The 26,082-nt window shown below is 37.5% G+C and overlaps 1 protein-coding gene across 2 annotated transcripts in view; it reads right to left on the bottom strand.

Moving 5' to 3' along the window:
• Positions 1-26,082, bottom strand: part of LOC145662571 (rho GTPase-activating protein 32-like) — a 659,017-nt gene that overhangs the window by 329,175 nt on the left and 303,760 nt on the right. The window lies entirely within an intron of this gene.

Raw genomic sequence — 26,082 nt, 5'->3', positions numbered from 1 at the left:
TTCCCTCTGTCCTTACACAAGTTCACGGAATAACTGAACTGTCACAACCAGTTAGTACGTTGGATATACCCACACCAACAACTGACCTTCGCCTTACTTCCATTCGCATTCAACTCATGGTGTGAGGGATTATGGATCACATACCCCCACAAAAAGGGACAGAACATTCTTGGCTATTTTTATACATAAGACTAATCTTTGGAATTGCACTTAATTTCTTTAAGATTTCCTGACAAAAATATTTATTTATTATTCGTCCCTAAAAAACATAATTATTTTATTAATAGCTATATATCCTGTTACACACCAAGTAGCATTAAATAGAGCGAATGAAATCCGAACTGAAAAACTGATTAAAAAAAACGTTATTTTCCACTAAATTTTCCATCTGATAAAAAAAATAAAAAACACTAGTTACATATAAAAATATATAATATCGTTACTAATTAGTTTAGTATCGTTGTTTAATGGTAGTATTTGAAGTACCTTGTTAAAACATTTGACTTCAAACTGTCCAATATGAATCGCAGTAAATTGAAGACTTCGGGGCAAAAAGTGAGAGTGTAAAGGAGATAGCTTCACAAGGTTTTCTCGCCATCGGATTTTCTTCAAACTTGACACATACTAGACCGAAAATAAATAGACACTTTTTTTGTTTCTTTCGGGAAATAAGTTAAGGTCAAAGGGCGCCTTTTCAAAAAGGGCCTCCTTGGTTAAAAGGGCCACATTAAAGAAATGAAACTCTGCCGATGGAAAGTTGACTTAAAAATAGATAATACGTGTTTTGTCGTTTTTGCGAGAATAGAGTTATAGAGGGCAATGGCCCCCTTCAAAACGATAAAGGACACAACCCTTAGGAAATTGGATTTCCTTGGAATTGCTTGAAACCGTGATATGTTCTAGATGTTATATTCCTAAGAAAACGTCTCAATAGGCACAACCACAAATCACTGACCGTTTGGCCACTACAGGGCCACTTTTTTGAAAACAGTCGAATATATCACATTCTGAATTTTGGTAAAGTGACTAAAGCCGTGATGTGTTGTAGATATTGTGATCCTGAGAAAAATCTTAATGAGCATAACCACCAATCATTGATCGTTTGGCCACTCAGGGCCACTTTTTTGAAAGCAGCCGAAGATAGTGATATTGTGGATTTCGATGAAAATGACTGAAACTGTGATATGTTCTAGATGGTGTTATCCTGAGAAAAAGTCTCAACAAGCCAAGAAGCACAACCCTGACTGGTTGCTACAGGGTCGCCTTTTTGGAAAAAGAAGGTAACGGTATTCTGGATTTCGGTGGAATTACTTGTAACCGTGATATGTTGTAGATATTATGACCCTGAGGAAAAGTCTTCACGGGCACAACTACCACTTACTGATCATTTGGCTGCTACGAGACCACTGTTTTGAAAGCAACCGAAAATAGTGATCTTGTGGATTTCGGTGAAAATAACTGAAACTGTTATGTTATAGATATTGTGATCCTGAGAAAAAGTTTTAATGGACACAACCACTAATCACTGACCGTTTGACCACTACGAGGACACTTTTTTGAAAGCAGCAGAGCCGAAGATAGTGATGTTCTGGATTTCGGTCAAAATGACAGAAACCGTGATATACAAGGTCTGTATGATAAGTAATGAGACTCGCCGCGCCGCGGCGCGCGTGTCGCTGGAGCGGGTTTGTCGGTGATGGAGGATGTAGGGGGGGTCCGAGCAAAGCAACGCACCGCGCGTCAGTTGGCTCCGAGCCTTAGTGGAGCGCGGACAAGCCTTGGACAAAGCCCTTGTGAACATTCTTGTCACGGCGGAAAATCAACAAACATGGAGGGTTCCATCGAACAGCGTTATGCGATCAAATTTTGCGTTCGCCTGGGGAAAACGGCTACTCAGACGCTTTCTCTCATCACGGAGGCCTACAAAGAGGAAGCCCTATCCAAAGCCCAGGTGTTTCGTTGGCACAGTGCGTTCCGGAACGGCCGGGAAAGCGTTGAGGATCTGGAGAGGGCTGGACGCCCGACAACAGTGACTACGGACGAAACTGTGGCAAAAGTGAGGGATCTCCTGAACTCAGACCGTCGATTATCGTTGAGATTGATTGCTGATGAACTCGATATGAACCACACAACAGTGCACAAGATTGTGACGGAACAATTGGGAATGAGAAAAATCTGTGCGAAACTGGTGCCGCGAGTGTTGACTGACGAACAAAAGCAACGACGTGTTGATTGTTGTCAGGAACTGTTGAACCTCATGAACAGTGACCCTAACTTTGAAGATGACGTCATAACAGGTGACGAGTCGTGGGTGTTCCAGTACGACCCTGAAACGAAACGTCAAAGCGCGGAGTGGCACACTCCTGCGTCCCCGCGCCCCAAGAAGGCCAGAATGTCGAAGTCAAAGGTGAAAACAATGTTGATTGTTTTTTTTGACAATGTGGGGGTGGTCCACAAGGAGTTTGTACCCCAAGGACAAGCCGTCAACGCCGCCTTCTACAAACAAGTCCTTGAGAGACTGCACAGGAGCGTCAAGCGGAAAAGACCGGCGATCGCTAGCCGGTGGAAGTTGCATCACGACAATGCCCCTGCCCACACCGCCTTCTTAGTGACCTCCTTTTTGACCCGGATTGGGGTGGAAGTCCTTCCACAACCACCCTACAGCCCAGATGTGAGCCCGGCCGACTTCTTCCTCTTCCCGAAGCTGAAGCCACGCTTGAAAGGAACCCGTTTTGCAGACGTCACAGCCATCCAAGCAGCCGTGACCACATTTCTAAAGGACATGCCGGCTGCTGACTTCCAGGGGGCGTTTGCAGCGTGGAAACATCGATTGCAGAAGTGCATCGACGCAAGAGGAGAGTACTTCGAAAGCTTTTAAGTCCCTGTACAGATCAGATCAATAAAACAATGTTTCCAGACCTGGTCTCATTACTTATCATACAAACCCTGTATTGTACATTGTCATCCTGAGAAAAAGTCTCAATGAACACAACCACAAATCACTAATCGTTTCGTCACTACAGGGCTACTTTCTTGAAAACAGCTGAGTACAACGATGTTCTGGATTTCAGTAAGATTGAGTAAGACTAAGATATGTTGAAGATCTCATCATGAGAAAAAGTCTTAAAGGACACAACTATCGAATTATGACTGTTTGGCCACTACAGGCTCAGATTTTTTTAAAACAGCCGAATATAATGACATTTTTTATTTCAGTGTAAATGAATGAAACTGTGATACGTTGTAAGTCGTGATCCTGAGAAAAAATGTCTAGGACATTCTAGAGTTTTTCTTCGTCTCGAAAAATGAGCATCTGAATGTTATCTACCGGTATGCTTAAATAATATTGGCCGCTACTCTTCCATCCCTTTTTCGGGTTGTGAGATAATTTTGAACTTTTCATGATTTTATACAATTCTACCAGAATTCCAGGTATCCTTACCTTCTTCTGTTTTAAAAAATGTGGCCCCGTAGTTGCTAAATGGTCACTGATTGGTGTTTGTGTCCATTAAGACTTTTTCTCAGGATCACAATATCTACAACATATCATGATTTCAAGCAATTCCACCGACATCCAGAATACTGTTACATTCTGTTCTTTTTTTAAGTGGCCCTGTAGTGGCCAAACCGTGATTGTTTGGTGGGTGCGCACGTTGAGACTTTTCTCTGGATCACAATATCTACAACATATCAAGGTTTCAAGCAATTCCACCGAAATCAAGAATGACGTTACCTTCTGCTGTTTTCAAAAAAGTGGTCCTGTAGTGGCCAAACAGTCAGTGATTGCTGACTGTGCTTATTGAGACATTTTCTCTGGATCACAACATTTACAACATATCAGAGTTTCAGTCATTTTAGTCGAAATCCACAATATCAGGATATTCAGCTGCTTTTAAAAACATGGCCCTGCAGTGGTCAAACGATCAGTGATTTGTGGTTATATCCGTTAAGACTTATTCTCAGGATCACAATATCTACAGCATATCACGGTTTTTGGTCATTTTTTTTTTTTTTTTTACCGAAATCCAGAATGTCGTTATCATAGGCTGTTTTAAAAAAAGTGGCCCTGTAGTGGCCAAACGGTCAGTGATTTGTGGTTGTGTCCATTGAGACTTTTTCTCAGAAACATCATATCTACAACATATCACGGTTTCAAGCAGTTCCACGAAAATCCGATTTTCGTAAGGATTGTGCGGGGTCCTTTGTCATTTCGAATTGGGCATTGGCCCTATAACCCTTTTCTCGCAAAAACGACAAAACCGGTATTCCCTACTTTGAAGTCATCTTTGCATGGGCAGAGTTTAGTTTCTTTAAAGTAGTCCTTTTAATCAAGGGGGCCCTTTTTTGAAAAGGGGCCCTTTGCCCCTTCAACCTATTTCCCGAAAGAAACAACAAATACGTGTCGATTTATTTTCGGTCTTGTATATAAGTGCCAAGTTTGAAGGAAATCTGATGAAGAGAAACGGAAAATTATTTATATATAAACATTAAAGCTGTCGTTTGGGGGGGAAGGAAGTCATTTGGGGGGCTGGCCCCGTTGGGAGCCCCCCGTGGCTACCCCCTGGAAGAGATAAAAAAAAACAATGCAAGCCGTTCTCACTGTCATGGCACCCAAGCAGAGGGTTCCTCACACCCTTTTTTTATGCTAGTCACTTTGACCCAGGTGGATGAAACAAAGATCAGCAGTGTGTCAGAAATAGAAACATCTAGAACCGGTTTTCTTTTATCTTCATTAAAATAATAATAATAAATACAAATTTCCACTTGTAGAATGCAATAATTCCGCGTGAGTCGATGAATGCTTTAACATTGTAATTGAATCTGGAACACTATCACAAAATCATTGGTGCATCGTTACTGGTTCTTAGTGCAACAACCCCTAACGTTAGTGGTTCATTAGTGTATGTCCTACAAGTAAAATATCATTGGGGTCATGATGAACTTGCCCACACTTCAAGCACTAATGAAAAAAATTGTGCAATTCGTTAGTGCATCATTAGTACTTCTAAAAAAAAACAGTTTGTATGGAATTTGATTTCTGAAATTGTTCCCCCCCTCCACACCAAAAATCTTGAATAAATCCCAAAATATGGTAACGCTAACATTAGTGCTCAGTGCGTTTAAGAGAACTAACGATGCACTTACGATTGCCGTTAACCCATGTAACCTATCTATGTCAGTTAGTATGAAATTTGATATTTCTGAAGTCGGACCACCCACCGAAAATCTTGAATATGTCCCACAATAGGGTAATACTAACCTTGGTGCTTAGTGCGTTTTAGTGCACTAATAATGCACTAATGATGTGATAAGTTTGGTGAAAATCTGTCTGCATAAAGACGGGTAGCGAGCAAACTTCATATGAAGAAAGACCCCCACCAAAAATCTTCAAAAACTCGTAAACTCTGATAGCTCTAACGTTAGTTCTTAGTGCACTAATGTGCACTAACGATGCACTTCCGATGGACGACGTTTGGTGTAATTTGGGAGAGGTAAGGGACCAACATCAGACACGTAAGTTGATGGTTTGTTCATGGTAGATTGCGTAAGTTTAAGGTCAATTTTCTCGAAATACTGGGAGGCCACAATTTTTTTAAAAAGTTGTGCAAAAGTGTACAAAATTCATACATTATTTTTGTTTACTTAAGTCATCGGTATGAAGATTCCGCACTCCAAGTTGATGGTTGAGTTCGAAATTTTAGAGCTAATTTTCTGGAAACACAGGAGTGAACAAAATTATTTGAGTTTAGTTGATTTTGAGTTTAACGTTCTTTCAGCAGCGAGGTTATATGAGGAGGGACCTACAAAATTGTACGAAATTCGCATATTATTTTTAGCTACCTAAATCTCGAATCTGGTGATTCCGCACTCGAACGTCAAGTTGGAGTGCGGAATTTTGATCGCAAATTTCTGGAAACACATGGGTGTACAAATGTTTTTAAAAGATGTACAAAATGTGTACAAAATTATGAACATGTTTAATACATGATTTGTCGATTTCGGACTCCAAGTTGACGGACCTTTATTGAACGTTTAATAGTGTTTATATATTTAATTCGATTATATAAGTCACGCATTTCCTTACTTTTAAAGATTTTGCATAAATATTATTCTTACCATGCGAAGACCAGCATTTCAGCCAAAGGGTTTTTATGTAATTGTTCCCTTTCTATTACACATTCTTATTCATTGTTTGAGAAGACAATTAAAATACACTTAAATACACTTAATAGTTGTTTATTTCTAGCAGTGTTACAAGTCTCTGCAATAAAGTTAATCAAACGTTGGCAATTGTTGTTCAAACCTGAATAAACGTAGATAAAACAACTGAAATAATAAAACACCAAATCGGAGGTGTAAGGGAAGGGGCTGGCGCCCCATTTTCTTTTAACCCTTCTTTCTCTGCTAGTAAAATTTGTCAAACTTTGAAAATTGTTGATCAAATTTGATCAAACGATGATCAAACGACTGACATCAAAAAATTTCGAATCTGACGTGAAGGAGGGGCTCCCCATCAGGATTCTGCCGCCTATAGTCGGACAATTTGTCCATGCCGACCAGATGCCGCGGTCGGATTGCCGGCGCAGGACGCCGGCATCTTTCAGCGCGATTTTCGACCGCGACGAATAGTTGCCTTGGCGAGCGGTCGGCAAACAGCCGGAAATGAGCATTAAATGCGCCGGCACCGCCGTCGGAAAGTTGTCTTGCCGAGCAGTCGGCAAACAACCGTAAAGGCGCAGTAAATGCGCTGGCGCCGCCATCGAAAAGAGGCCGGCATAAGGAGTCGGCAAAGGGTCGGAAAGAGGCCTTTCCGATTGTTTTGCCGGCTCTGACGGTCGGCAACAGTCGGCAAAGAGTCGGCAAAGGGAATTTTACTTGACGATTTTCGACCGCTTGCCGCCTCGGCAAAAGGTCGGCAACTTTGAACAAATAGATCGTCGTGCCGCCGCGGACGGGTGCCGGCTGCCTCCGGTGGCCTGCCACCGTCGACGGCGGCAATCCCTCTTTCCGACCGCGACGTCCTGATGGGGCTAGCTTGTAGTTTGCCCCCCCTACTAAATATTGCTTATATTTATGTTAGTAAAGCTGATCAAACGTTAAAAATTGTTGATCATCCCTGATCAAACGATGATCAAACGTTTGACATAAGAAAAGATCAAATCGGAGGTGAAGGGGGGCTGGCCCCCATTTTGGAACCCTTTTATCTCTGTTACTAAAGTTGATCCAACGTTGAAAATTGATGATCAAACCTGATCAAACGATGATCAAACGATTGACATCAAAAAATTTCGAATCTGACGTGAAGGGGGGGCTAGCGTGTAGTTAGCCCCCCCTACTAAATGTCGCTTATATTTATGTTAGTAAAGCTGATCAAACGTTAAAAATTGTTGATCATACCTGATCAAACGATGATCAAACGATTGACATAAGAAAAAGTCGAATCGGAGGTGAAGGGGGGGCTGGCCCCCCATTTTGGAACCCTTATATCTCTGTTACTAAAGTTGATCAAACGTTGAAAATTGTTGATCAAACCTGATCAAACGATGATCAAACGATTGACATCAAAAAATTTCGAATCTGACGTGAAGGGGGGACTAGCGTGTAGTTAGCCCCCCCTACTAAATATCGCTTATATTTCTGTTAGTAAAGCTGATCAAACGTAAAAAATTGTTGATCATACCTGATCAAACGATGATCAAACGATTGACAAAAGAAAAAGTCGAATCGGAGGTGAAGGGGGGGCTGGCCCCCCATTTTGGAACCCTTATATCTCTGTTACTAAAGTTGATCAAACGTTGAAAATTGTTGATCAAACCTGATCAAACGATGATCAAACGATTGACATCAAAAAATTTCGAATCTGACGTGAAGGGGGGGCTAGCGTGTAGTTAGCCCCCCCTACTAAATATCGCTTATATTTCTGTTAGTAAAGCTGATCAAACGTAAAAAATTGTTGATCATACCTGATCAAACGATGATCAAACGATTGACATAAGAAAAAGTCGAATCGGAGGTGAAGGGGGGGCTGGCCCCCCATTTTGGAACCCTTATATCTCTGTTACTAAAGTTGATCAAACGTTGAAAATTGTTGATCAAACCTGATCAAACGATGATCAAACGATTGACATCAAAAAATTTCGAATCTGACGTGAAGGGGGGGCTAGCGTGTAGTTAGCCCCCCCTACTAAATATCGCTTATATTTCTGTTAGTAAAGCTGATCAAACGTAAAAAATTGTTGATCATACCTGATCAAACGATGATCAAACGATTGACATAAGAAAAAGTCGAATCGGAGGTGAAGGGGGGGCTGGCCCCCCATTTTGGAACCCTTATATCTCTGTTACTAAAGTTGATCAAACGTTGAAAATTGTTGATCAAACCTGATCAAACGATGATCAAACGATTGACATCAAAAAATTTCGAATCTGACGTGAAGGGGGGGCTAGCGTGTAGTTAGCCCCCCCTACTAAATATCGCTTATATTTCTGTTAGTAAAGCTGATCAAACGTTAAAAATTGTTGATCATACCTGATCAAACGATGATCAAACGATTAACATAAAAATAATTTTAAATTTAGCATGAGGGGGGGCTAACTGCACGCAGGTAAAATACTGCCTTGCACCATGAACATTTTATATGTGCAATTGTGTTGCATCCGGCAAGAGAACAGTTCGCAGAACTAAAGCAAAAAGCAAATTCGACAAGTGATTCAAAAGTTATAGGCCTATAATTTGTTCGTAACCTGCCTTGCAGAACGCAAACTGAAACAATCCTATGCAGTGGCGTAGGGAAGGGGGGGCGGAGGGGCCGGGCCCCCCCAAAGAGGTCCTACAATGTACTTTAGTACTTTGATGTTTGTAATTTTTTATATATTTTTATGTTTATAAATTTTTGGGTTTGTAATTTTTCTATATGTACCTATAACAGCACTTGCCCCCCCCCCAAACACATCCTGGCTACGCTGCTGATCCGATGTATCGCGGTGATCGGAAGTGATTCGTATGGTCACGAACTTTATTTGATTGTTTCGTTGGCACATTATAACGTCCAGATGAAGAAGATTCATACTATGTACAAATCTCCTGCTATAATCTTTGATTGATCGGAATCAAAACACATCAAATGGTTGCACAAATCGTGTGCAATTCTTTGGTATCTTCTCAACCATTAGGTCTTTGCCATCCGTCATGCAACTTGTAATGGACAATTTGTCTGTGAATGGACCCCAGTGATCAAGCAATAGCAATTTCAAACCATCAGGCTTTGCCATGGGTGAGAATACTTAACGTATTGAAACGTGCATCCACTCATTTTCTCATATAAATTTCCAAGCTGAATATCTCGAACAGTTCTCAACGTACAGGAGTTTTATTACCTGTTGTAATCAGCATGAATTGGTCCTTCAAATGACATACCTATTTCTCTGCAGGCGAGTGCTTCTCCCAAACTTCCCTTGTCAGCTGGCTTCAGACCATCATATCCATTAAATAATACAATAAAACAATTAATATAAACAATGAAATGTGCAAATTGTACATATAACAGAAGAGACAATCCCTTTATAAACATCCAAGTGTATGTCGTTCCACTTAGTGAGCAACTTTGTAACTTATAGGATGCCACATAGATTTGCTGTGATGATTACTAAATTAATCCCTACTAAATTAATTAATAATCATAAATTTAGTATGAGGGATTAATTCCTCTCTTTCCAAATACAGTTCCTCCCAGGCTCGTGGCAGTCAGCACGCCATCGTGGCAGTCAGCACCTTCATATCTGCAATTAGCGACAGTCGTGGCAGTCAGCACCAATAATTGGCTGTGGCAGTCAGCACCCGTGGCAGTCAGCACCTATCCAGTCACAGTGCCTGAAGAAGGAAGGTGTGTTTCTAATACTGCCCGGGGTCATGGAATTTTCGGTTGAAGAGCAACGGGTAATTATGAAATTCCTCACTGCAGCTAGACGTTGTGCAGCCAATATTCATTGACAATTGGAGGGTATATGTGTACACTGTAAAAAATCGTTGTGTTATTTCAACGACAATGTCTATATGTTAACACAATTGTGTTAAAATATAACACAAACAGGTGGTTAGAACAACTCAATCTCCATTTGGAGTTGTGTGTCAAATGCCGGTAGCTGAAATGGCCTGCGTGTTAAATTAACACAGGTGTTATTTTCTACGATTGCCAAATATGCTGGCCATCTATTTATAAAAGATATATCTGAAGTTACAGTCAAACACAGCATAAAGAAAAACTTAAACAAATCCAGGCATTCGCAAAATTTCAACGTTCAAACCGCGCGATGTGTTCTCAATTGTTTTGTATAATGTTTCTGAAGAAATATGTCAACAGTGAGAAACAACACCGTATTACTGTGCCACTTCTACACTGCACTAGAGCTCACCAGTCAACACCGGAGACTGTTTCAAAAATGGCGGAGAACCAGTAGAAACACGATTAAGAGGCAAACATACTACTGTATAAGGATATAGGTAAGAGTTTCCCACCATTCTTGAACAAGTTGTTGGTGAAGGTTGTACTTCGAACCATCAAGAAATACTTCACAATAAGTGTAAGGGAGGACAACAAAAAAGTTTATGAAGATTTTCTAAATGAAGTGTTCTGTAGTTTACTATTCTTATTTTAAAACTAGAATCTTCGATAATCATAAGCATGTACACCACAAGCTTTTCCAACACAGAAAAATGGTTCCATCAACACTGCACACGGACTTCTGAAAACAGCATAAAATGACGCCAACATTACGTGTTGAAAATTTCATAATGGAAGATAGGCATGTCACCATGCAGATCTGTGATACACTGGGGCCAACAATGGGAACAACAGAATGAATAATTACAAACGAACTCGGCCTAAGAAAAGTTTATTCTCGCTGGGATCCACGAATGCATAATGACAATCAAACAGAGGCAAGGATTTGAACAAGTGTTCCAAAAATTGGACACGCTTGAGAAGAGAGGGATGCAATTTCTTGGAAAGCGTTGTGACAACGGGTGAATCACAGATTTCATTATTCAAAATCCAGAAACAAAAAGATAGTCAATGCAGTGGAAACACACAGATTCACTAGCCCCGGGAAAAAAAAAAAATCGTCAGGTAGCATCCAATGAGATGGTGCTGTACGCTATCTTTTGGGATTCTCAAGGAGTGATATTGTCCCACCCTGTACCAAAAGGTCACATAATTACGCGCGAGTATTTTCGTACACTTTTGGATACAGATTGTTTGCCAAAATAGACCGAGAAACAACCACAAACAGAAAAGGGCAATTTCATCCTGCACATGGACAAAGCATCGCTATACTGTGCTAATGTTGTGACCTCATTCTTGGCTGACTATACCCACCCTACTCATTAGATTTAGCCCAGAGTGACTTCTAGTTGTCCCTAACGCTCAAAGGTTCTCTTCGTGGATCCCATACAGATATATTATGATATGTGTAAAGCCGTGGTAAGATAGTCAGTAAAACGACCTACGAGTACCTATCAACCTCACAACCCGAATTCATCACTACGGCTTATTCTCTCATTCTAGTGAGGACAATACTTCTTGGAAAATTTCAGAAAATAAACTCCTTTGCGGGATCTTAACGAAAATATAAATAATATTGTACGAATATTTTATGAGGGGGGGGGGTGAGGATATTTATTGACTTTCTATTCATCACAAAGACTAATGAAGGGAGGCAGGAAATACTACAATTTTCCGGTTTCGCCTACCTTTCTCGTCGCTTACGAAACAAGCAAATAAACTGTTTTTAGATACGCTGCAAATCGTTACGTAGCATGCATGGTGTCTGCCAAGCGAAACGAAGTATCACGAAAAGCAGTATAATGCACTAGTTACCGAGAAGTTTGGTAAATTTATGAACCTACCTATCTTTAATATAAATGATTAAATAAAGTAGCAGGTAACATCATGATAGTATCTACAGAAAGAAGGTTCATATCAAATTCTAATGTTGTATACGAGATAAATCGAGTTGAGACAGAATTTTCGTAACAAAATACGAGACGGGACAAAGTTATAAATACTTTCAGGAACATAAACATAAATATTTTCCGAGACGCCAGGCAACCCCAGCGAATTTGTCATTCTATTAACTCTTTGTTTTGTTGAATTCCCAATAGCCTGACGGAGAATGCATGAGCGCATAGATTTGAAATTAGCCTGTTAGCCGAAAGGAGGAATTTGAAATATTAGGTCTACCATGAAATGAACAATTCAATAGTCGCATTGAAGCTCTACAGCAAAAGAAGTCTACAAACGAGAAATCTGTGTTCTTTAATTGGCATGTTCATGCGAAACATCCAAAGATAAGGCAGAGAAGAAACTGGAAGGCATGAGGATAAATAGAACAAAGACAGAATATATGGCACTCAATAAAGAAAACGGGAGCTTCCTACAATTATAAGGAGAGAGGCTACTGCCTACATCGAAATTTAAGATATTGGATCTACCTCGACCAGAATGGCGGATTACATACAGAAACCCAATATAGACTACTACCTGGCTGACAAAAGTGGAGAAGGATGAGCGGGGCGCTGTGGAAGAAAGTAAGCTGTAGGTTAAAAGTCCTGTGTGTGTATATAACACGGTAATTAACATCAGTAATGATGTACAGTAGTGAAACCGAGGCCAAGGAAAAGAAGGTGAAAGTGGTGGAGATGAGAATGTTAAGATGGATGTACGGTATGATAAGGAACGATAGAATAGGAACGATTATATCCGGAAGGAGGGACTGTTAGGGAGAGATCCCTAAGTAAAAAGTTTCAAGAATAGAGGCTGAGATGGCTGAGACACGTAAAACGAAGAAATCATGGCAATGTTGGAAAGAGAATTGAAAAGGCTGAAGGTAACAGGTAAAAGGAAGACGAGACAATCCAAATAAGATGGAAGGACAAAAGATGATTTTAGGGAGAGTGGTTGGCGAATACAGGATACCCATGACAGACGAGAGTGGAGGAAAAGAATTAAAGACGGGAATGCAGACCCCATATAAACATGAGAAAAGGCATAGATAAAGAAGGAGAAGTATGAATGTAAGGCTTCCAAAATGTAAATAAACCCCATCCTCATGTTTATATAATTTTGTGTGTAAATTACAAGATCAAGGCCATTGAACGAGAATGAGTTACGTCACTTTTAAAAGCTCTTGTAGTTCCAAACATTTACTGGGCTGAAAGAAAAATAAAATTATTGTGCAAGCGAGAGTCCTTTGCTTGATTGACTCTCCTCAAAGCTTCAATTTAAAAGCATTGAAAACAAATCCTTTGCAAACATGTCATGTATCACTGCACACATTCACGTTAGAATCGATCTCCTGGAACTAATGATGGAAACACATCGACTTCTAACATCCAAGGTCACTTGAAACAAACGTAGGTGGTAGATTTCTTCTTTCCTTTAGATCTTTCGTCAATTAAACCAAAGAGCTGCTGCTAATTCATGTTCGTCATATGCTCAAAAGCACTTCTTACAATTACAAAGTACAGTTTCTACGTACACTAACTATACACATGGCAGGAGTTACGAATGAAAAGATTTACCGTAAATATACATACTCTAGACAGGTACCGTTGGCTATTTTATCCTTGCTATTCTTGAAGCGTCTTCGTACTAGCACTATGCATTCGAAAGAACTCATTCAACTACTCTTCCGGTCATATGACGGAACGCCCTTCTTACTTGCACATACCGATATGCATTTGTTCTCTTCAAGAACCGAAGTCATAACTTCATAATGAAGGGCGTACTTACAAGAATATAATTTGGGGAAGGGAATTCAGTTGCCTCTATGAGATTAAGGCTCACCCAACAAGACAACTTGGAGATTGGTGTTAAATTAGGCAACGTTTGGTTATGTGCAACTTCATGTGATTATAATGTATTTACATTCATACACAACAAACATATAATAGGAACGAGTTTCCGCAATGTTAACAACACATATACACTATATATATACTTATAAGCTTTACTGTTAAGCGGCATTCAGCTTTCATATAGTACATAAAGAGTGATACACAAAATTTTATTTTCTTTAGCGGTACACTACTAAGGTCTTTAAAATTTTCCATTTATTACTGAATTATTATTTATCGAATCTAAGCTGATGGTTTTACAGTTCTCCCTGAAGTGAAAAATAACTCAATACGATCCATTGATGGGTTTGGTCTTATGAGTATCTATATCGAATAACTATACGATCCCTGGTGCATTCTGTTTCTGTAGTGATTAACCTCTGATTGATTTGTTCATTAAGCAGGGGTGCCCACAAGGGGGGGGGGCTATGACGCAAACTGCGTCATTGAAATATTTGGGGGGGGTTAAAAATCTATATAAATATGTTTGATGGGGGGGGGGTAAAATTAATCGAAAAGAAGATTTTTTTCATGGAAGAACACCTACGGATAGACAGTTGGGGGGGTGCGTCATGGACATAAGGGGGGTGGGCACCACTGCATTAAGTAACAGATATAGTGCTCACGAAACATCTAAATCTCGAACTATGCAACACACTTTTTTTTTCGTGCGACGACATGAGTAAAAAGATTTGTAACTCTAAAAGAAAGAAAAAATAAGAATTCGATGAATGTACACATTTCATGACACCTACTTAACGAAGAGCGTTTGTCCGTCCATATGTGAAGAGATAACATTGTTCAATGTATCAGAGCCAATTTCAAACTTGAGATTTTAATGGAATTTCTCAAGAAGGTTTGTATTTCCTTCCTACGCCTCAAAATAAGAATAGTTCATTCAAGAGTAACAATCGAAAATAAGCTAGTTTCTTCAAAGCGGCTCTAAAAAAATTTTCATGCATAAAATCTTATCAGGATATTATTTGTTTCTATTGGAAATATCCAGAAACAATAGTTTACTAGTGGAATAATCAGACGATCTGCGCCAAATCTCCCACAGTTTTGTTCATATTTCATATTACAGCAATAATCACTGCAATTACTACTACGAAAAGATAGTCAAAAGAACAAGCCATATAAAATGAAAACAATACAATTCCAGAAAACAATTACGCACAGCAATATTCTTACTCATTTCCCACGGTTCTTGCAAAATTAAATGGTCAATAAAGCAGATTATCTTCTTCAACGCGGCCTTATATTAATCTGAATTTGACATTGTTCGTCCGATGATAGTTTTTTTTCCTTTTTTTAAAAAAATAATAATATTTTAATATTCAAAGCAGTGAAAGATGGTTTCGAAGAGAACTTGGATAAGTTACCTTTGCAAGAATGCATTTACTAGTGTTTATTTTTTAGGTGATTTGTGATAAAAGACTGTAAGTTAATTAATAAAGTTTTAATTTCCTCCTTTCCAAACATAAGGGCAATGTGGCTTTCACGTTATTGTTGTTTTTATAATTTTTAAATAGTAACAATTTTAAAAAATGGAATTTGAATGAATGCAACCGTCAATTTTACTTAAAAAGCACCATAAAATAGTCAATGCCTCAGAATTATGCAATACGTTATATGACGCTATAGCTAAACGTCTACTACATGGATTCACAATCTTTTTACCTAGTGTCTCTCTGGCAAATCCTGCAAATTCCAATTCCTCCCCCAAGTCCCCATCATACATGCCTTTGGTGTAGTAATTACATATTCTGTTTTAGATGATACACACTGAATAATAATTTCACATAATTTTTACCCTAAACGGTACATATTTCCAGTAACTTTTTTTTCTTTTTTTTTAGTTCAACTTCCCATGATTATGCTCTGAGGGTAAGCGTGGCTATGATAATGATGAACGAAATGATGGAATGATGAAAATGGAAGTAAACGGGAGAACCCGAGAAAACTCACGCACACAGTGTTGTCCACAACAAAGCCCACTTGGGATGGGGTGGGATCCAACCAGAAACCCCAAGCACCGGAGGTGAGCGTTCTACAATTTAGCCACTAAGGCCTTAAATCTTTCTTTCAGTACCCTACACCTCCTTACTGGTCTTCCACGTGCACCAAGAAGTTGAGTCTCACGTTGGGAACCAATAGTCTAGTAGAACAGAACACAGAAGCACTACACTAGGATTGCTAGATCGGAATATTCGTTTCCGGGATCTGGATAAAAATAAATCTCTCATCATTTCAAGAAACGAATGCCAACAAGACAAACAATAAAGTTATTGATAGCACGAGCTTTCAAGTACTTTGGTTCAGAAGTGGCGACAGAATGTAGTAAGGCATTAATAGGTGACTAAAGAAAGATTGCCAACACCCACGGGCGCCCATGTTGTGCTTTCCAGGGAGAGGGGGGCAAGTATAAGCGACATTTCAAATGTAGTCTCAAATCTTGCGGCAACTATTCTAAAAAGTCTATTGAGTTTTCAATCTTCCGAAGTACAAAGCGCCCCACTTTGTCTCCCTGATGGGCGCCCTTGCCAACATCCGTTACAAAGTATGAAACCTCTGATATGGAATCGAAGTATATCCAAGAAAGTTAAAATGCTATTATAAAACAAGCATTTCATACTCGTAAATAAATTGCAATGCGAAAATAGCCGATAACAATCAAACCAGTGTGTACGTAAATCCAAGAGACGGAACTGGAACTCATAAATAGTATTCTTGTGAAAGAAGGAAAATGTCAAATAAGAAATGAAGTTATCATGAATAGACTCAGTTTAAAGATAAACGGCCACGACGAAAACCAAGAAACATGGCAAATGAAGTTCAAAATGATATAGGAACAAAAGGATAAGACTAAGATGGGTAAAGATTGAAGTGAAGAATGTAGGGTGAAACAAGCAGTTGGAAAGGCATCGTTCATACCCAAACCCGACAGGATGTTGAAATCGGGAATTTATGGTACCGACATCTGGTTGTCTTAGCTTCATCTCGATATCCTTTTCTAGTTCAGATCTGGGGATATCCAATTCTCAATTCCTTATCCGAATATTTTGTGATCCAAGTGCTTGTATCCGCATATATATTTTGATAAATTCTAGTTTATACCCTGAAGAACAACACAGACATAGTCGAAATGTTGACAAGGATATATGGCAGAAAACTTCAAACCTAAAAGGAAATGAACATAAATTATGTATAGTTTGAAGTATATTTAGAAATGAAAAGCCAGTGAACTTCTTAAAACGCAAGTAAATTCGTATGAAGGTTAATTGAAAAGCACACTTTTTTTTTTCTGTTCTGTTAAGATTAAAGAGAATCGAGTAAGAGGAAGTAAAGTGTAAAGTTTCCATTTTACATCCCTTCCCATCCCATCTGCCCACGTAAAAGATCACTTCTCACGCTACCCACTTCTCCAGAGAAAGAACACCTTGTAATCTACCCAAGGTCGCAGTTATCCGCCACCATCTCTTCTTTAATCTGACCTACCACTGCAACCAACATTCACGCACACTCGAAGATATTCGCACAAACTTTACACGGATAAAGTTTCTATCTTTAATACGAGAGAAAGAAAAAGAAAATAAAAACAGCGCCTGAATTACCCCACAGTTCACGCAAGAAAAGAAAAAGAAATAAATGATAGAGTTCCTTTCAGGACAGGGAGTATCTACCATTTGTCTTACGGAAAAAAAAAAAACATATTTCCTTCCTTCTTCTTGTAGGTCACGTCAACAGACACACACACACGAGCGGTGCACAGAAGTGACAGAAATAAAGCTGGATCGAACTGAAATTCAGATATTTATCACTTTCTAAACTATCCTCTTGTTAAGAGAACTTTAAAACTGGTGGAGTTCTTAGAACTACCTATGTTATATCTACGGAGGAACTCTCATCTGGATACCATACGGCCAAATTTAGGAATAAAAGAAATACGATCTCAAATGTAAAATAATAATAATAATTCAAAGAAAATGCTTTTTGGAAGTAAGCCAACCAATATTTATAACTACAGTACTATTAAATAAATAGTAGTCTGTATAGTAGTAGTCTGTAAGGGTTATAGTAGTATAGTAGTCTGTGAGGAGTCTACCAACCAACCGGGTGACCCAGTTAAACCTGGATATCGATTTATTTTTATGCAGGCCCGTAGCCAGCCCAAAAATGTAGGGGGGCGGTAGAAGTTAGGGGGCCCGATTCAACAATATTATAGTTCATTTACCTACCGTGAAAATTTTAGGAAAACAGTAAAAATTTAGGTGGGACGGCTCCCCGTGTCCCTGTGGATATGGGCCTGTTTTTATGTCTATGTTCAATTTATTATTATTATTATTATTATTATTATTATTATTATTATTATTATTATTATTATTAGTAGTAGTAGTAGTAGTAGTAGTAGTAGTAGTAGTAGTAGTAGTAGTAGTAGCTTTTTTCGGCACCAGGGTTAAGGGAGACGGTGTTGATAAGTCGGATGACAATGGTGGAATGACGAAAGTGGTAGGAAACGTTAGAACCTCAAGGAAATCCACGCAGACGGTGTTTTTCTATCACAAAATCCACTTGGCGGGAGCTAAGATCATACCATGGTTAGTAGTAGTAACAATAATAGTAGCAGTGAGTATGGTAGTAATAGTAATAGTGAGTACGATAGTAATAGTAGTAGTAGCTGCACTAGTAATACCATTAGTTGTTGTAAATTGTATTAGTACTATGCAATGTTGCAAATTACTCAAATTCTCATTGTGTATAATGGGCAGATAGTTGAACATGCACTGAGCAACTATCAGATAAAGAAACATTTTCACATTATACAGACATTTTTCATCATAAAAGAGGATTTTAAAAACAATATTGTGAGTGCAAATAATATATTTTGCTTTAAGCCTTTATATGACTAATGGCTACAACCAACTGACAAATCTCTCATAAGACCATTGTAGAACTATTATTACCATTTTGCACCACTTGATTTACGTCTTTCACTAAACTTGAATTTTGCGAAATATTATCACAAGCCTGGCAAAATCGCCAAATATGGCAAAGCCCATTAACGGTTTCCACAAAAGAAGCATTGAAAATAAACTGCAATATATGAGCAAAAACTATATTTTATTTTTATTATGTCACATACACTTAAATTTATTATGTTTAGTTTCCCTGTCTAACATTGTAGTTTTTAAGTAACTAAGAATTACAATGCATATTGTGAAGTTTGTTTTCAATGTTTTTATGTATTCTACACTGAGAAAAAAAATTGTTGTGGCATACGTAAAATCGTATGTTACATATGTAAATCATGTAGTTTTTGGATTTAACGCACAGCAAACATATAACTGAAAACGCAAGTTTTATAATACTTTTTGTATAAGTGTTCCATCTATACGTACTTTCCGTATGAAACAATATAGGCGGTCAGGATCTCACATACAAATGGACGTATATAATATATAGCTGACAAAGGTAACATACATATATGCATGTAATATAAGGAAGAGTGTTAGATATCAGACATCTTGCAACGGCATGATGTAACATCTAAGGGCAGTGTCTATGTAGCATACGGATAACGTATGCTCCGTACTGATTTCTGTAGTAAACAAGAGGACTCCATATATTTGTACAATATACAGCTGTCCGGAGAACGGATTTTTCTCAGTGTATAATGTTAATTCATGGTCAAATGTGTTTTGCCTTACGTATTAAGTATTTAGTACTATTTCGTCCATTATGTTTTGGTCTTAGTTTCTCATGAATAATAACTAATGAGAGGCAGCTGCTCATTTTATCCATAATGCCTACTCATATTACACATAATATACATTTTGTTAAATATGGGCAATTGTAGTAACATTATTTTTAGTTTTCTCGACAACCATTCAAATATTTTTGAAAGTAAACTCTATGAGTCTATAGACAAGGTATCAGTCTACGTTCCTGTAATATTTCTTGTCAAATTATCTTTTAATACCTGTGAGAAATTTTGCCATTTTATTTTCTAAGCCGATATTACACAAAATTACCCTATTAGACCCAATGCTTAAGGTATGGAAAGCATTACAGTAACACATGTTCAAGCTGATGCCTTGCGGGCAGATATAAATATAAGCATTGGAAAACTCGTGCAATGCCTAACATGTAATCTTGGCAATCTAGAATGCAATGTAGACATGTATAAAACAGACTTAAGGTGCCCCATAGAAAATATGGAGAAGCATGAGGTTTGGGAACCGTCAGTACTCTTCTACAGGTGTTCTGCAATCGATCTACCGTCCAGGAAGATACTCATTAGCATTTCAATATTCTCCTCAGGACCAGACTTTTCGAACATCCTGTATATTTTGCAAACTGATTTGAAAATAACAATTAGTTCATTTAACAGTATGTTGCAGAAACTATATAACTTTCTTCCTGTTTAAAAAATCAATTCTTTTTATGCTTTAACCCTATAATACCCAGAGTGTGATATCATAGAATCAAAAATATATGCTTTCAAGTACTTCTGGGAGGAGAAAATGACAAGAAGTTCAGCAATAATCCAATAGGTGGTGTTGAGCGTACTGTTACAGATGTGTCACAGTGGGCATTAGCAGCAAAACACCATTGTATTCAATATAAAGAAATAAAATCCCAATGTTACATATATGTAACGCGGGGTATTATAGGGTTAAATTAACTTGAATAAGTAGCAGTGTCACGCGTACACTACGTAAAATAAAATTAAATGAAAATCTTTGAGTTTTACGTCCCACGATTATGCCGGTTAGGCTAAAGGAGACGGTGATGATGAGTAATGAATGAAAGGTGGAATGAAAAAAGTGGGAGGAAACGGGAGAACCCCGAGAAAACCCACGCACACGGTGTTTGTCCACTACAAAGTTCACTTGACGGGGGAGGGGATCGAACCCAGGACTCCAAATACCAGAGGTGAACGCTCTACCACTGAGCCACCGCGGCCCCCACTACGTAAAAGAGTTTGGTTGGTATGACGTAATATTTTCTCCATGAATACCAAAACCACAAGTAGTAGTAAACTTCTATAACCTTCGGTTTTAGAAGAGAGATTAGGGTAGAGACAGAATATATTCTTGGGCCGCTTAATTGATAATTAAAAACCGCTTCTCGCAATCTGTTACCGTTTTCACTCCATAGCAATCAACGTTAACACTGGAAGTGGTTCGTTTCTGCCATTTCCCATTTTGATAGTGAAAATAGAATCAGATGGGAAGATTCTTGGGACGCATAATTGATTGCAGAAAAACAGCTTCTCACTATTTATTACGGTTTTTATTATGTGACGATGAACGTTAAAACCGAAAATGGTTATTTATGTCACTTCCGGTTTGAAGAGAGAGTTACATGAGAAGATAGTAAATACTCTTAGAACGCTAAACTATTTCCAAAGTAATAGTTATAAAAAGACCTCTACCTACCTCATCGCTTCTCCTCTGTGTAGAGCAATATTGGAATTGGAAGTTGAAGTTGGTTTCTACCACTTCCGGTTTTAGTAGAAAGGTAAGGATGGAGATTAAATGTATTCTTGAAACCCTTAATCGATTACATGAAATCGGTTCTCGCTTTTATTCAAGTGATCAACATTAAAACCAGAAATCGTTTATTTCCTCTTCCGGTTTGAATACCGCCCCATCAACGAACGTAGTTCCGTAACTTTTGACTCCCTACATACTGATCAAAATTGGCGGTGATTCATGAAGTAGTTCCTGAATTTTTTTTTTTTATCTCCCGGACTTATGAACATACTCGGACAAGGTAAGTATATCGCCTAAAGGAGTTTTGATAAACTCTAAAAATTAAGGTGAGTGTACGAAGACCCTTAAAAAGATCAAGGTCTTCTTGTTTAGAGAGAGTGTGTGTGTGTGTTTTACTTAAAGGTATCGCATCGCAGTTTGCTGCACAAAATCTTAGAAATGCGATATAAACGAAAAATTGCATCCCAAAATGCGATATACGTAGTTTATTATTGAGGTGACTATTTTTGCAACATAAAACAATCTATCAAGACAGAACGGTTCTCCTTCGAACTTACATATAGCTAAAGCTCACAGACGAATCTCCTCGAGAACCCGAAATTTCTCTTTGTGTCTGTTAGGTCCTTAAGAACATTATCTACTATGGACTACATACGAAATTACTGAACTGACGACAGAGGCCATATCCGCTTCGACACTTTTTTTCTATCTGTAGAGAAAGAGACTCAAAAGACTCTCGAAATCCAAAATCCAAGCTTACTTTTTGGATACAGTAGATAGTAGCTAAAACATGGAACTATCTTATATCCTTGTTCTTTCATAGGTGTAGCCCAGAAATATAATTCATTTTGGTATGTTCTCCTCTTGTGCACTGAAATTATGAAAGGAACTTAGTTTTCGGTTTAAAATGTTCAATAATAATAATAATAATAATAATAATAATAATAATAATAATAATAATAATAATAATAATAATAATAATAATAATAATAATAACTAGATTCCAGTAGCATTCGATGCAATAATATCAATTAGAAAATGAACATTTGTGTGAAAATTATGCTGTTTTGTTATCGTAAAAATGAAGCTTCATTTCGTGAAATGCGTAATTCGAATTCCTCGTACCTTGAAGTCATTACGGATTCGGAATTTAATAATAATAATAATAATAATAATAATAATAATAATAATAATAATAATAATAATAATAATAATATCCCAATATAAACCTGCTACCAGCTTGAACACATTCTAGAATATGTAAAAGCATAATCGTTATTACCCCCCCCCTACTTTGCTTTTCATTTTCATACTGGTTTGTGATACACAATATGTTTCTTATTTCATGTCCACGTAAAAGAATAAAATAATAATAATGTTGAAAATGCAGTAAAAAGTTCACAAATGTGATCCAAATTTAAATATTAATATGCAGATACTTGTGTCATCTTCTACTTTAAAAAAAAATGCAAAACAACACAGCTATTTTTTATTACAAGTCAGTGCTTTATGTTGTTACAAATTACTTTAAAACATACTTTCTTATATATTACATAGACCGAAGCCTATATATTTACATCTTCCTGTCCGAAAAAAACTGGACAGGTAATATATTTCTAGTGCAAAAACCATTGTCAAACTAATGAGTATCCACTGCGTACACACGTACACTCATGACATGAGACAAGTTATGCCATAAAGAATGGAATTTATAACACGTGCCAGGCATATCTTGCATGTTCAAAATTACTCCGGAAATTTTAACAGAAGCTATGCAAGCAGAAGTGTCTGCAACCAACAACAGTACTGTCAGTAATCTTACGAATAAACAGAACTAACATTGTTATATGTAATTAGACACATCTAACTGTAGAAAATACCAGATCCTCATATGCACGCATATTTGCACTCGTATTCCAGTAATTAAGAATTATAAGAGGGCTTTGTCGTTCTGCAGTTAGTAGTTGAAACATATTTAGCCTGAGGATCAAGTTTATATTTTCCTATAATAAGTTCACATCATATGAATACAATCTCAATACGCTATGTTGTTATAAACTCCATTAAATGGCGGAATTCACAAAGTTTAGATCAGTAATTAACACAGCCAGCACTTCAACATTGAGTAGAAAACATAAAATAAATTAACAGTATGAACGTTTTTAACTTCATCGGAATTTATGTATTCATGTCCCTCTCATATAGGATTACGTAGAAAAGTATATAAGAATAATTAGAAGACCATACGAATAAATGACGGCTAGGGCGAATTAGAAGAAAAGTGACTAGCGTTAGTGACTTTGATATACGGGTCCAAAAGTTCGATTTGCGGTAGGACAACATTCAGATTTGAACGCACCACGGTTCTTCGGATCCATTTTTTCAAATGTAGGTCCATGTCTCATATAGCACCGGTGCTAAAAAAAGATATCTTAAATTTCAAAAAAGATCATACCGTTCTTTCTTGTTATCAATTGTCCAAGATGAAAAGTTAATATTCTGATATCGTAATAAGAGGTCCATGATTAAAATGATCCCATCCCATAATTATCGCACTATATATATATATATATATATATATATATATATATATATATATATATATATATATATATATATATATATATATATATATATATATTACACTTATTATTATTAGAGATTTTTCTCCTTACAGCCAACATTCTGACTGCGACATACACATATTCTAGAATTGTGTTCCCCAACATGGGACCCCGCAGCCTGGAAGGTGTGACGAGCGAGCAACGGGGCGAAAGCTACTGAACTACAAATATTACATACTATATGTTGTAACAAAGAGGAGTTTTAAGTTAAATACCGTGCACAATCTTATTTACCTGGCGCCGCCTTTGTAAACTCTGCATACTTCACGTGCATCTTTTCTCCCGCTCACTGGAGATGCGTGCTTTCTGTTTGACCGAATCTGCGATTGAATTTTCAAATCTTCAATAATAATAATAATAATAATAATAATAATAATAATAATAATAATAATAATAATAATAATAATAATAATAATAATAATAATAATAATAATAATAATAATAATATGGAGGGCTTACAAAGGCTTACAAAGGTATATATACGGTACGCATATGAATCAATTAAAAAAAAATAAGAATTGTATTATATACGTAGGTAACATAATATTATATTATAGAAACACAAACGCTTTTGACATATTTCCAATTGTTTATTTAAGACTTTTTAACCCTTTACCATTTTTAAAACTGGTTAGAAGCTGTTTTTTCCCCTCACTTTATGCAAATTAACGTTTCACTGGATTCAGAAAAGAGTTCTAGATATTTATAACGTGCGAAGTATCTGCCTTTTCTCAGGTGTGACATTTTCGATTCTTTCATTTAACTTCCATGATCTAATCTGTTCCCGGCATTGAAACATCCAGGCTCCAGAGCTGTTTACAATAAAAAAAAAAAATAAAATAAAATAAACTTTATTATTTTTTAAGCAAAGTAATCCTATCTCTCTCTACATATCTGACCTCCTTTTCTTCATTTATTGGAGATGCCTTCCATGTCCAAGGCTTTCTTTGGCATTCTGCCGCCGAGACGAAAGATCTTCATCACATAACATCGCATCCGAAGAATCAAACATCGCAGTTAACTTTTCTTTTTCATTCCTTTTTCTTTCAATCTATTTTACGCATTTGTGCCTCAAGGACCTATGCAATGCATTTTTAGAACATGGAATCCACTTTATTTTAAAGAGAGTTCGTAATAAAACTGCATAAGGTTATAGGGCTCGATCGATTCTCGCTACGGCTTTTTTCTCTCTTCTTTTTTTCGGTTGAGAATTAGGGGATGAATTCTTTGGGTTTACGTGCCTTGTTGTAGGAATATAGGTCAACTGATTAAAGCCACATACTAATATTACACTCTGTCATAATTTTATTTTCCTTCGCGTAGCCTTTAAGTAATAATAGGAGCTTAATTTATCATTTATTGTGTAAAATCTGCGTCCAAGAAAGCGACGTGCCTTGCACACCACTAACAACTATTAAGAAAATGAAAAAGTAGACGAAACGAGAAAACCGCCAGATCATGAGGGAGAGAATTATACACAAGTTTTGTAACTAGAGATCCCCATGTATAAAACTGCTAAATTATATCATATCGAGTAACTTTCTGTGTGACTTTCGTTGAAGTCACAATATCAACATTCGCTTGCTCGGACTGACGGAAAACGGTGGAAAATGTTTATCCATTTTAGTAGCTCTAACAAGGGAAGAGAGGGAGATTATATATCGAAGTAGAAGATGGTTTATACACCAATCGAAAGCACTAATGACACCTATTACGAAACTGTAATAAAAATTTTCCGAATGCATATACTGTGCGAGTTATATTAATATACAGGGTGTCTAGAAAATCCGTTGCCACCCCTAGAAATCGCAAACGGTACGACAGATGCCAAAACAGGAAAACACGTATTTGATCATTTTAAAAGTACAATATATCAAATCAAAAATTGTTGTCCCAGGGCCACCCGCAGGGTCCCAGGCGTGGTTCAACTCAAAATTTGCAAATGGTGACGAGATCAAGTATTATATCGTTGGAAAGCTGTTAGGTTGTATGATGTCTTTCTTCAGATAATGGTATAACATTTCGGTGTATATCTTCTAAAATGTTAATCTTCGGCTACACCTCT

The sequence above is a fragment of the Thermobia domestica genome, chromosome 10 (assembly GCF_964235325.1).
Source record: "Thermobia domestica chromosome 10, izTheDome1.hap1.1, whole genome shotgun sequence".
NCBI lineage: Eukaryota > Metazoa > Arthropoda > Insecta > Zygentoma > Lepismatidae > Thermobia > Thermobia domestica.
Note: the sequence above shows the minus strand (reverse complement) of the source record. Positions and strands in the feature narration are given on the sequence as shown.